Here is a 14,454-nt window from a genome sequence, read left to right on the forward strand (position 1 = left end):
TTCATGTCGTCTTGGAATATCATGAAAAAGAAATCATACTACAATTAGTACTCACTTAGTACTAATTTGTACATAAGTATCAGAGTTTGTACACGACACCGTGAAAAGTTATTAACAAAAACGTAGTGGCCGGGTCAGCGACATGCACGTTGAACCGTTATGGAAGTTCATGTCGTCTTGGAATATTATGAAAAAGAAATCATACTACGATTAGTACTAGCTTAGTACTAATTTGTACAGACGTATCATAATTCTTACCCAAAGCATTAAAGAATTAATAACAAAAACGTAGTGGCCAGACCGTGTCGCTAGCCTAGCCATCTTGGAATGTCACGAAAATAATTATACCACGATTACTCATTTTGTACTAATTGTACAGAGGTGTCAGAATTTTTACCCAACACAGTAAGACGTTATTAACAAAATCGTGTCATATTCGCGGCTTCGCAATAAAAATTGGCACCAGTGGAACATACACAAACATTGGTGATAGGTGATTGACTACCTTCAACGATTTCAATAGCACTATAACCACTTTAGGCCATCGTGGAGAGGTCTTAAATTAATATTTTGTGATGTGGGGCAAATCTGTTAATTAAGAAAATATCGATGATTATAGAATAAAAATTAACGATACCACAATAATCTTTTTTGTAGAGAAATGCATGTGTGTAATATTAATTATATTTAAATATATACGAGTATATGTACATCTTTCCAGATAAGTCAAGTGATTGTACAGAATACGATGAATTTTCCAGTAAAAACTTCATTTACTCTGTGTGATAAAGAATGGGAAAGTGTGTCTCCAAGAGAGCTTTACTACTCGAGAAAAGAAAAGCATAGCACAAAAAGAACAAGGGACTAACACTTATTGTTTGGACATACAGTACATTGTGAACGAACATTTTTGGTTGGTTACTAAACTGTCAGTGTTCAAAAGAACGCAAGTAAACGACACTAGGAAGTATTATGTCAAAATGGAAACTAGGTGTAAGGTTGCAAAGGAAGTTTTATAGGATATATTGGCAACATTCCTTCCGAGTATCAAAGGTAAAATATTCAGTTTATATCCTATATTGATTTTTTTATATGATCGGTCTAAGCATTCTTCACTTAAAATTGGGTCACTCTCTGTTTTTTTTTATTTACTTTCTTTAGGATAACCATCCGTTATAAGTAGGTACATTTAAACTAATCCTTGCAAAATCTCAACTGGTAAACGGTAAGTAAAAGGAATCGCAAAAGACGAAATGAAAACAGCATTTTCTACTGACCGTGACATAGAATCAGAGTAAAAGAACAATACAGCGAATAATATAATGATATTTGGTGATAAGGAGTCACCAAATTTACCATCATTAAATGCAATAAGATGCCCAAAGTATAAAATACAAGAGGGGAAAATTCCGAAAGAAATATGACTGGTGCTGTAATAGCAGCAAAGTATACAACACCTTTTAAGCACCTTTTTTATCCATGATGTTGGTATTGACAAATTTGTGTAAGATTTTGGACGCCATCGCAGATACATTACTATAGAGAATTATGCGAACAAGTTTCCAACCCAACACTAATATCCATGCTACTGGAGGATTAAAAATAAATATCTAAGCTTCTAAAAAAAATTTGAAAATACATTTTTTACTAACAAATAGGATTTATACAACTAATTCATCCTGTACTGTGACTGAAATGCTACCTGAACGGCATCACATTGCAATATAATGATGGTCAGAAGACTGGAAACGGGATGGAGCTCTAGAAAGGTTATACGTGATAGATCAAAGCTTTACTGTCTGGTGTAACAAAGGCGTTTACCAAATGAATTTATTAATTTTTCAACTTAAAATTTATTTCTTGTAATGATTGCTCTATAAAATTTTAATTTTAGAAGAACGTTCACGATTATAATTTTTCTTTTTCAGATCATGCCATATGAGTACCTAACTCGCTCACTGCAAACGACATCACATATCTACTAAGAGGATGTATAGGGTTTAGTGGAAAAAGGTCAAGTAATGACAACGTAGACCACTACACCGCGCTTGTTAAACGTGCCGATGACGCATGGGAGATGATATCAAAGACACAAAGTACAGTGTGTTAATACCCTGCCAGGTTGTGGTGTGTACTGTTTAATCATGATCATGACGGTTTAAAATTATTACGGCTTTTTGCCGTAGTTTGTGGGTTTCAGTGCTCTTAATCTCTACTTCTTTAATTACGTTTTAAATTCCATTACGTATATACATTTTTTATTTAAAATGATGTGTTATATTTAATAAGGCTATGATAACTTGCACGCTGTCTTATATTGTTGATTGTCCGCTAACTGCATTAAGTAACAATAATATTAATTATAGTTCCCATTATAGTATATTTTCATTTATTGTTATAGCGGTTTTAAATTTTACAGGACGAAATCATACTTGTTGTTTTAGTAAAAGAGGAAGATCTATAATAAAAACAATACTACTTTATATCGTCCTACTTCGTTTTTAATTATTTTATATTTTAAGCTTCAATAGCAATCATCAGTAGCGTAGCCAGAAATTTCGCTCGGGGGGGGGTCCGAAACCGGGGATCCGGGGACGTTTTGTGTGTTATTTACCAATGAGTTCACTGGTAAAAGAAAATACCAAAAATATGGAGCTTTAGTAACTACGCCTTATAGAAAGTGGAAAGATGTAATAGGCAAATTCAACTCTCCCAGCAACTCTAGTACCACAAATTTTCTTGTATAGCTACAGAAACTTACGAAGTTCGATTCGGGCCGAGTAGAAGGCATCAATGTGATGTTACATTCACTGGATAAGAAAGAAGAAGAACAAAACAGAACTTCACTCAAGCATATAATTGACACAACTATATTCTGTGGAAAATGAAATACCCCTTCGGGAACACTGTCGGCCGAAAACCCTTTAGAAAAGGGGGGCAATTTTCTAGCGTTGCTCGGGCACAGATCGGTTATTAGAAGTTCGGCTGCTTTGGATTTCACTGATTGAGGTGTTTATGATTTAGTTATAATGACGATTTTTTTGTATCATTACACTGTAGACGAGTACATAATGATCGGAAAAAAAAAAACAAAAAATCACTTTCGGTCAGAAATAAAATACACATGAAAAACTCTAATGGTTAGAACTTCAAAACTACTTCGGACTTCAGTTATTGAGGTAAACGTAGTATTTTTGATTGAGTTAGGGCGACGATTTTTTTTATCATTAAATTGTACTCGACTAACTATATAATTATCGAGAAAAAAAAATCACTTCCGGTCGGTAAATACCGAAGAAAAGCTCTCTACAGATTCAAGTTTTGACGTAAAATAACCGCTTAGAATTAAGTTACGACGTTGATTTTAGGTGTCATTAAACTGTAGACGTGTATATAATTATCGAAAAAAAATTACTTTTGGTCGGAAAATACACTTGAAAACTCTACTGATTAGAACTTCAACTAATTTGGACTTCAATGATTGAGGTAAACGTGGTTTTGTGGTTGAGTTAGGACGACGATTTTTGTTATCATTAAACTGTACACTGTACCTATCACGTCTACAGTTTAATGACACCTAAAATCAACGTCGTAACTTAATTCTAGCTGTAACTCGCTAACGAAGCGTTTTCGGACCTATGTTTATATAACATTTTTTCATTATTTTTACTAGTACAATGTGCTGTAGAAGTGGGGGGAGAACTTCATGAATCAACCTGTATAATTATCGAGAAAAAAATCACTTTCGGTCGGTAAATACCAAAGAAAAGCTCTCTACAGATTCAAGTTTTGACGATTTTGGATTTCACTGGTTGAGTGGTTTTGAGGTAAAAGTGGTACTTAGAATGATGTTAGGACGTTGATTTTAGGTATTAATTCAACGCCGACTAATACATATATAATTATCGAGAAACAAAACAATAAAATCACTTCCGGTCGGTAAATACCGAAGAAAAGCTCTCTACAGATTCAAGTTTTGACGATTTTGGATTTCACTGGTTGAGTGGTTGAGGTAAAAGTGGTACTTATAATTATGTTAGGATGTTGATTTTATGTATTAATTCAACGCCGACTAATACATATATAATTATCGAGAAACAAAACAATAAAATCACTTCCGGACGGAAAATACCGAGGAAAAGCTGTCTACAGATTCAAGTTTTGACGATTTTGGATTTCACTGGTTGAGTCGTTGAGATAAAAGTGGTACCTAGAATTATGTTAGAACATTGATTTTGGGTAACAAATGAACGCCGACTAATACATATATGATTATCGAGAAACAAAACAATAAAATCATTTCCGGACGGAAAATACCGAGGAAAAGCTGTCTACAGATTCAAGTTTTGACGATTTTGGATTTCACTGGTTGAGTCGTTGAGATAAAAGTGGTACCTAGAATTATGTTAGAACATTGATTTTGGGTAACAAATGAACGCCGACTAATACATATATGATTATCGAGAAACAAAACAATAAAATCATTTCCGGACGGAAAATACCGAGGAAAAGCTGTCTACAGATTCAAGTTTTGACGATTTTGGATTTCACTGATTGAGTCGTTGAGATAAAAGTGGTACTTAGAATTATGTTAGAATATTGATTTTGGGTATCAATTGGACGCCGACTAATAACTATGTAATTATCGAAGAAATATTGATAAAATCACTTCCGGTCAGATAATATACCGGAAAAACCACTCAACCGGTGAAGCTTTTTTCTTCGGTATTTACCGACCGGAAGTGATTTTTTTCTCGATAATTATATAGTTAGTCGAGTACAGTTTAATGATAAAAAATCGTCGCCCTAGCTCAATCAGAAATACCACGTTTACCTCTATAACTGAAGTCCAAATTAGTTGAAATTCTAAACGGTATAGTTTAGAGTTTCGAGCCCAAAAGTATAGTTTGATACCTTATGATTTAAACGAAAGGACAATTATATTTTTAACAACGGTCACTTTAACCAATTAAATCAATCAATTTAATGTTTGTAGACAAGAGTAATGATAACTCTCCTTTTTTCTCCTGCTCCATGCTTCATTTTTTAATGTCTTAAAATTTCGGGGGGGGGGGTCCGGACCCCCTGGACCCTCCCCCCTTCGCTACGCCACTGGCAATCATTGTTACGAAAGGTTATGCATTAGTTGTTTCGTTCTTGTTGGTATGTTCTATTACGAATTTCAGAATTTTAAAAGGTTTTAACTATTACACAATATTATTAATGTTTTTTATAAAACTCTATTGTTTCTACCGATGTTTGGTAATTCATCTGTGAATTTATAAATCTTTATATTGTATTACATATAAAATATATTTTAAATTTACTTAACATCTTTATTTTAATAACGATAAGTTAAAAGTTAAACTTGTCTGGTTTCAATGTAGTTTTTTTCTGTTTTGTCCAATATATTATGATTTAAATTTTAAATAATTGTATATTTTGAAAAAGTATTCAAAAATTCATACTACTAAGCGATGTGTTCCTAGAGTGTACACAATGTTTTCTTTTACATTTTTTATATGAACCATAAATATTTACTATTATATGAAGTGTGTCATTGTATAACCCTTTTTTCTCAAAAATATAACATAGAAAATTTCAACTTAACCGTCGGACTCTATTAGTTTAGATAAGTGACCCCAAATTATTTCCCTATATTATGTTCTCAATATATACTTTACTACAAATATACGCAAAAGGTGTCATGCCTTTAATCAGGACATACTTTATAGAATATTGCAAAACATTCTAACACTGATTCTGAATACTGATACAGATTCTGAACATACCAACACGTTCAAAACTGGTGTGGTATTGATTCTATTTTTTTGCTAACTACGTCATGGCTGGCATAAAACTTCCTTGGACCTTATATATATATATATATATATATATATATATATATATATATATATATATATATATATATATATATATATAAGGTCCAATATATGTATATATATATATATATATATATATATATATATATATATATATATATATATTATTAATGGGGTAAAAAACTATAGTCAATTGTTGATTAGAACATCTCTGTCCCGGGAACATGTTGTTGACAATAACTTTTTATTACTTTTGGTATCAATTCAAAACTTCTATACAAATCAGTACTAAATGAGTGCTATATCGTGGTATAAAATTGTTGGAATTCCACCAGTAGCATGATATTCCAACATGGTCTAGCGGGCATGTCGCTGGCCTGACCATTACGTTTTTGTTAATAACTTTTACTGTGTTTGGCAAAAATTCTGATGCTGCTGTACAAATTTGTACAAAAAGTGTAATAAATCGTGGAGTAATTATTTTATTGAAATTCCATCAAGGCCGGGCCAGCTGACATCTCGTAACGCCAGCGATCGCAACTATTCTAGCAATTTCACTCATATACCTTTACATTTGAGTTTTTCCTAAACTTTGAGTTATGATGAAGCGAAGTTATTATGAAGCTTAGCTAAAGGACTAAAAGCAAAAGAACCGACACACTCTTTAAAATGTTTAAAAACGGTACAATATAGTAAGCAAGGAGTGCTAGGAGCCACCAGAAGATATTGTATATTGGGACCTAGCATCAACCCCTAGGAATGCATAAGTTATCAGATGTCATCTTTAGTTACGAAATAAATTTAAACGATGTCAAAACACATGAAACCACAAAGCATAACCCTTTGATAACATATCTAATAAATGATGTACAATACTGTTTATCGTGAAGTTAACAAAATTCACCTTCTCTGCGTGACTGAGGGATGGAAATGTAAGTATTAGTAGTTATACAAACAGGAACAATTACTAAAATAGAAAAGGAAAAAATATAAGAATTGCGCTGGTACAAGATACTGACCACTTTATCAGCAGTAGGATCCACCCTCTCTGGAAACTACTACTTTCTCGAATCGTTCGATCTATAGAAGTCCCCACCCTACGGAAGCTTCTAGGCTCCAGAATGTTATAGCCTACGATGTTCCTGCCCTATGGAATTTCCCGGTCAATGAGATTTTGCTACCTTCCGAAACTCCCGGTCTCTGGGATATTCTACTATCTCACGTCTTGCAATCTATGAGATTTGCAGTGAACGGGAAGATTCGTGCTCCTGGAGTGTTCCGGCTTTTGGGATTATGACCTGAGCTACTAATAACTCATTATCACCATTAACAGCAAATCGTGATTTTACCAAAGATTTACCAAACTTTGCAGTGAACTCAAAATTTGAAAAGAAGTTCAATTACATACTCTAAAGAGGAACTATGGTATAGTCTTAGCAATTAAGTTAGCTAGCAACGGGATTTAATCTCAACTTATTTGTCAGTTTGAAACAACACTGTTTACACAAAGCAATAGTAATAATAACACTTCTTGATTTGTCAAATGAGTCTGAAAATACGAATTTATAATAGATAAAAGATATTATTGGTTGCACTTATGCATACGGAATGAACTTCCTGAGCTAAAATTAATAAACTGAAAAAACTGTTTAGTTTATGACCACTCTGTCAATGAGTATGCAATCACTGCAATTCCGCCATAATAGCCACCATGAGATGCTATATAACGTTATTCAGTTTTCATGACCATAAAAATAAAAAAACACATATTCATAATACACACACACGACAGACTTTCATATAATCAAATAAGACACATACGAGTACTAGGCCTACTGAAACCGATTGTGAATACCACTCAATTTTTGGAAATCAGTACGTACCTAGCAATCGATATATGGCAATCAGTACGTTCCTGGCAATCGATATATGTCAATCAGTACGTACCTGGGAATAGATATATGTCAATCAGTACGTACCTGGCAATCTATATATGGCAATCAGTACGTACCTGGCAATCGATATATGGCAATCAGTACGTACCTGGCAATCGATAAAGGCAATCAGTACGTATCTGGCAATCGATATATGGCATACATATTGGCAATCAGAAAGCGCTCTGCGCTTTCTATTTTTTTCTGTTATCAATTGAACTATTTCGGGTGACTGTTCTTATCGTGCTTCATCGGAGTCATATTGTCTCTCGAAAGCATTTGACTGAGTATATCATTGCAAACTCTTCAAAAGAGCACAAATAAATGAAATTTTGCATCATTAATAGATAATTTCTAAACTGAGATACGGTGTCTCACAGGGATTAATACTTAGCCTCTTGTTTCTGTCAATGGCGCTCGCTCATAGCTTCTGCTCGGACCACTGGTGCAATATGCCGATGACATAACTCTTTATTCAGATCTGATTCAATAGAATCATTATAAATGCAAATGTTCTGGTATTTTAATTGCTGCTTGCACCATTACAACGAACTAAATTTGCAATCCAATGCAAAAAAGACAGATTATTGCCATTCTATCTAAGATCTAGAGACTCAGACTTTAGAGCGTCAGTTACAGTTTCTGAGACTACTGTCCAGGGTGTCGAGAACAGTTAAGTTCTTAGGGTTATACCTAAATCAAGGTTTGGCCTTGGATTATCATGTGAATACAGTTTGATCCAAAATATTCCCAGGCATTTATAGTTTGAGGAGACTAGTTTTTACAACTCAGAGTCTCCTCATGGCATACTATGGGATCATCTTTCCTCAACTCTCTTATAGGATTGTAGTATGAAGAAGATAGTCTGAATCCACAAAAATCCTTAGATTGCAAAGAGAGTTACATCCGAATTAAGTTTTAAATACTATAAATGTTCAATTATTAACTTACCTCCGAAAGTGCACTTAAAATGTTATATTTATTTGAGTATTGTACAATTACTACGAAGAGAGTAAAATGGGTTTAGAATTAGCTAGTAATTTGTTTGTTTCAAAAGAAATGTTAAAATAGTATTCAGAGTAGTATTTTAATCGACTGTAATTTACTATGGTATTTTATATAGCTGGCTTTACAGGATTGGATTATACAAATCAGTCTGTGCTGAGGGACATACACTTTATTGTTGTTTCTTGTATTGTGATAATGAATTTATGATTACCGGTACTTAGAAATTAATCTGAATTACATTTTTATGAGCAGCCTTGAAAGATATACAGATTATAATATACTGTCATGACGCAGCTATTGTGGGAAGGGTTGATTCAATACGAATGTCGAGTTTAGCTTCAATTCACCTTCCTCTTACGCGCAGCATCTGAAATCTGATGCTGTTGCAGACTTGACTCCTGAAGTCATGTTCGTCTGAAGATATCCAAAAACAGTCGGCGATAAAGAACGAAGGATCTCAAAACGAAACCCCCCGCATCATTTCGACATCAGAGACACCCAGACTACAAAAAATAGTGCAACCTAGATAACTATATCAGGTGCAGAATTGAGTGCACTACGATGACGATCCCTAAGCACGGTGGAGTAACCGCGAATTCTAAAACATACAACGCAGCTATGGTGGGAAGGGATGATTCAGTGCCTTTGGTGCACCTGGGTAATATTGAAAACAACTGGTCAGTTGGTTTATTTTCCTCACGAGGTCTTAAACATTAATTATAGAAAACTATTATTTAGTAATAGAAAGCGTATACTAGAATTCACTCGATCTGTCGAGCTGAAACAATCTACAAGATATGACAAGAGTGATGAGGTAAACAACGAAAGATAGATAAGATAAGCGTTAGACGTGAGTGAGGACAAGGACCTTAAGGATCGTTGAATGTAAAATAGTATAATCCTTGCGTCTAAGTAAAGAGTAGAATTGCGTAGTAGAAATGTGCCGTAAAGCTGGTTCTGTGCGGCGATTTGTAGATAACGCTATCTTTTATTTACTGTAAAGTTTGTAATGCTTTGAAATCTTTCAGTAATGACCTCATTTTGACAAATAATATTTTTAAAACATTGGTAATTTTTATTATAATAGTTAAATCAAAATAAATTATTTAATATTTTTCTGTTATACTCGTTTATTATTTTTTTCGTTATCCGCTTCGCTAGATAGTGCAACAATAGCTTTTCATGTGGCAACAGATTTTAGTATTGGTTTTGATATCTTGCCACAGACTGTTATACAATGAAAGACTATACTGAGGTTCTAAACGTCGAAGTAAAGTAAGATTAATTTTTTGTCTCGCACGGTACTCTAGGACATTAAGACAGCGGAAAGCGAGCCAGCTGACAAATAGTTGGTTATTTTAAGAACTTGAACTTGATCCAAAACCAAAATCGTTCCCGTTTACGAAACAGCTTGAAAATTTACTTCTGGTATATTAACAAAAAAACAATGTATATACTTATATCCTTGAACTATGTGCAATATGCTGCATAATGCGTTCATTTTTTAAAGGACAATACTGATTGCCAATTAATGAAGTATATCTCTTATGAATAATTAACTTTGCTGTCGATATTTTATAAAAATAGAAAATATACAAACTGTATGCCTCAAATTTTCCCTAGCAATAGGCAAGTGTAGTTTATTTGTTAAATTGAAAAAACTTTATTGAATTTACTGGTAAAAGAATTAAGTAATATACAAGTTGGAATTTGTGTTATCAATTACTGGTAGAAAATTCGATTATCTTACAATATTAAGTTTACTTGTAATAATTGACATCAAACTCGAAAGTTCGGTCAACTAATTATAATAAAATAATAATAAATAAGTTGATATAACAAGATAAAAACAAAACTCTCTTCTAACATATGTAACTTTAAAATCGTTTATGCCTAGGATGGTGACCCAGAAAATGTACCGAAAATACTCGTAGGTAGAGTTGAGGATAAATATGTTTCAATCAGTCAGTGACCCAATCTATAGCAGGTGTATGAACGTGTAATAGCCACTGGTCTATAACTCTGAATATCAGGCACTGGTCTATAACTCTGAATATCAGCCACTGGTATATAACTCTGAATATCAGCCACTGGTCCATAACTCTGAATATCAGCCACTGGTATATACTCTGAATATCAGCCACTGGTATATACTCTGAATATCAGCCATTGGTCTATAACTCTGAATATCAGCCACTGGTATATAACTCTGAATATCAGCCACTGGTATATACTCTGAATATCAGCCACTGGTATATAACTCTGAATATCAGCCACTGGTCCATAACTCTGAATATCAGCCACTGGTATATAACTCTGAATATCAGCCACTGGTCTATAACTCTGAATATCAGCCACTGGTATATAACTCTGAATATCAGCCACTGGTCCATAACTCTGAATATCAGCCACTGGTATATAACTCTGAATATCAGCCACTGGTCCGTAACTCTGAATATCAGCCATTGGTCTATAACTCTGAATATCAGCCACTGGTATATAACTCTGAATATCAGCCACTGGTATATACTCTGAATATCAGCCATTGGTCTATAACTCTGAATATCAGCCACTGGTATATAACTCTGAATATCAGCCACTGGTATATAACTCTGAATATCAGCCACTGGTCCGTAACTCTGAATATCAGCCATTGGTCTATAACTCTGAATATCAGCCACTAGTATATAACTCTGAATATCAGCCACTGGTATATACTCTGAATATCAGCCACTGGTATATAACTCTGAATATCAGCCACTGGTCCATAACTCTGAATATCAGCCACTGGTATATAACTCTGAATATCAGCCACTGGTCTATAACTCTGAATATCAGCCACTGGTATATAACTCTGAATATCAGCCACTGGTCCATAACTCTGAATATCAGCCACTGGTATATAACTCTGAATATCAGCCACTGGTCCGTAACTCTGAATATCAGCCACTGGTCTATAACTCTGAATATCAGCCAATGGTATATACTCTGAATATGAGCCACTGGTATATACTCTGAATATCAGCCACTGGTCCATAACTCTGAATATCAGCCACTGGTCTATAACTCTGAATATCAGCCACTGGTATATAACTCTGAATATCAGCCACTGGTATATACTCTGAATATCAGCCACTGGTATATACTCTGAATATCACTCACTAGTATATAACTGTGATTATCAGCCACTGATCCATAACTCTGAATATCAGCCACTGGTTTATAACTGTGATTATCAGCCACTGGTCTATAACTGTGAATATCTGATTTTTTACCCCTCTTAAATAACGAATTGCTTAACGTAACTTCCAAATCTTAAAATGTAGTCGAATTTTAACATAAATTAAAAGTAATGTTTTAGATTTGTATTGTAAGTATTAAATATACAGTGTTTTAGACCACCCGGCAGCAATCTGAATCGTGTGGTTGTAACATTTTGTCAAAGAGCGATGCAACAATATTTATAACCCCAATAAATCCTATATGGCGAACGGAGCAAAATTGTTTTTGACGAATTTAAAATGTTAGAATCTCGATAATTTCAAATGTCAAAATAGGTAATGTGGCTCATCATTACAAGATAAGCTTTCAAATGGTGTATCGTACGACCACAATTTGCAAGTTTTTCTTACAGCACCAAACAATTTTTAAATCCAGGAGACTTTGTAGTCCTGTGCCCAAAAAGCAAAAGGTGTTAAAATAGAAACTTTTTAGATTTAATCTTTATTTCTATTTCTTCTGGTTTACAAGTTCTTTAAAAAAACTCTATTTTAATACGATTAAAACATTCTTTTTTTCGAATTACAACATAACGTTTAAAAGCATATCTTGTACTCTTTCTAATAAAATAAAATTAACACTCAAAAATTAGTGTAAAAATACCAAAAATTAAAAAATACAACACTAAGTATTATTGTGTTTATTATTGCCAGAGTGTACTGAATATAACATGTGTTAGTACTAACAACAGTAAAATAAAAGTACAAAACCTCTAGATAGCTGGCTTTAAGATTTAAAAATATTATAATTCTTAAAAGTGATTAAAATTTACTCGCAGTTACTGTTACACTTCTCCAGTATTGTTACAACCAAAATTTTGTAAGATGTACGGTATACAAAATTAGATGTTTATCAAAACGTGTTTTATAATTATTGACCTACCTATAAAAATAAAATAATGAACTTTCAATCCTTTGGTGGTGAACTTCTATTATGTCTGAGGTTATGGAATAACCGATTTAATTTATTATTGTAATCAAATGTTCACAAAAACTGTAAGTCTACAATTAAAGTAAAGTAGGCTAATATTGTGGTTCTTTAAATAATAGCTGACTTGAAATACGTAATGTTTTAATGTTTTTATTTTACACAGTAGAACATGTTTTGTTTATTAAATTTCAGAAATAAAATATAAATAAATAATAACAAAATATAATAGGTGATACATTTCTAGGTTGCCTTCAAAGTATTTCCAACAGCAATAATCAAGCCCCCTGGTATAGTAAAATTTTACTCTAGCAATACGTTTTATGTTCAAATTTCTTCAATTTATAATAACTGTGACTTTTTGGTGAGCCATTGATATGTAAAATATAAGCATCTTGAATTTCTCGTCAGTTAATTGATAATTTTTGATCAAACAACTTTGGCTATAAAAAATTAATTATATGTCTCTCAACATCTGCATTGAGCACCTCATACCAATTTTCATGTTACAATGTTTTCAATATTTTTTTTACTACAAATTATCTGTTTTTTCAGGTTCAGCGTAATTGCTTCTAAGAAACTTCTAAATAAAAGGCTAATGTGTTATGTGAAAAATTAACAAAATGTTGTCTATACTGTCCCCTGTCAGATCTCAGGTTGAAGCCTATAATAGTTTGTCTAAAACTGGGACCCAAAAGAATGTCTAATATGGCAATAGTCTTTATTATCACTTGTGTGATGACATTAAAATCGCCTAAAACAAAATAGTTTATTTTTCGTCGATTTATAGTCGTGTACGTTCATTAATCGTTACGGTACGATAATTATTAACCGTTCGTTATAATGTGTTTCTGTCACATTTTGTGTATGAAAAACTAATATTACACAACAAAAATAACGAAATATCGTGCATTGTAAATAATATTATATTGAAGTTCATGTTTTGTGTCTAGATTCATGTTCATCGCCGAGCGTCTATGCGCAAGGCACACAGTCGACGTCAACCGCTCAGCCGCGGTAAAAAGAAACACAGTTACTAATTTCATGTCTCAAAATTTGTGTAGTTGTAGCCTATGCACAGTAAATATATCCTCTATAAAATACTTGTCAATTTATATCCCAATGTTTTTATCAGTGATGACATGTTCGAAATTAAAAAAAATTAAATGTAAAATACATATTATTTAAGTAAAATTTAAGTACACGTCCGCATTTGCAAGTAAAATAGATTTAGTATATATTTAAAATATATGTATTCTGGAAGATCATATTAGAATCTATAAATTCTAGATAAAAGGTGGAGGATGTGCCATTTTCTTTATCCTCTGTTATTCTAATTAATACGGCATCATTTCTTGAAACGCTTTCGTGTTATCAGCAATCTCCAAAAGGGTACATTTTTGCTAATGTTATAGTAGTTTTTGTTGAGCATAAAATAAGAATAATATTAATGCTCTCAGACA

Source organism: Homalodisca vitripennis, chromosome 4 (genome assembly GCF_021130785.1).
Source record: "Homalodisca vitripennis isolate AUS2020 chromosome 4, UT_GWSS_2.1, whole genome shotgun sequence".
Taxonomy (NCBI): domain Eukaryota; kingdom Metazoa; phylum Arthropoda; class Insecta; order Hemiptera; family Cicadellidae; genus Homalodisca; species Homalodisca vitripennis.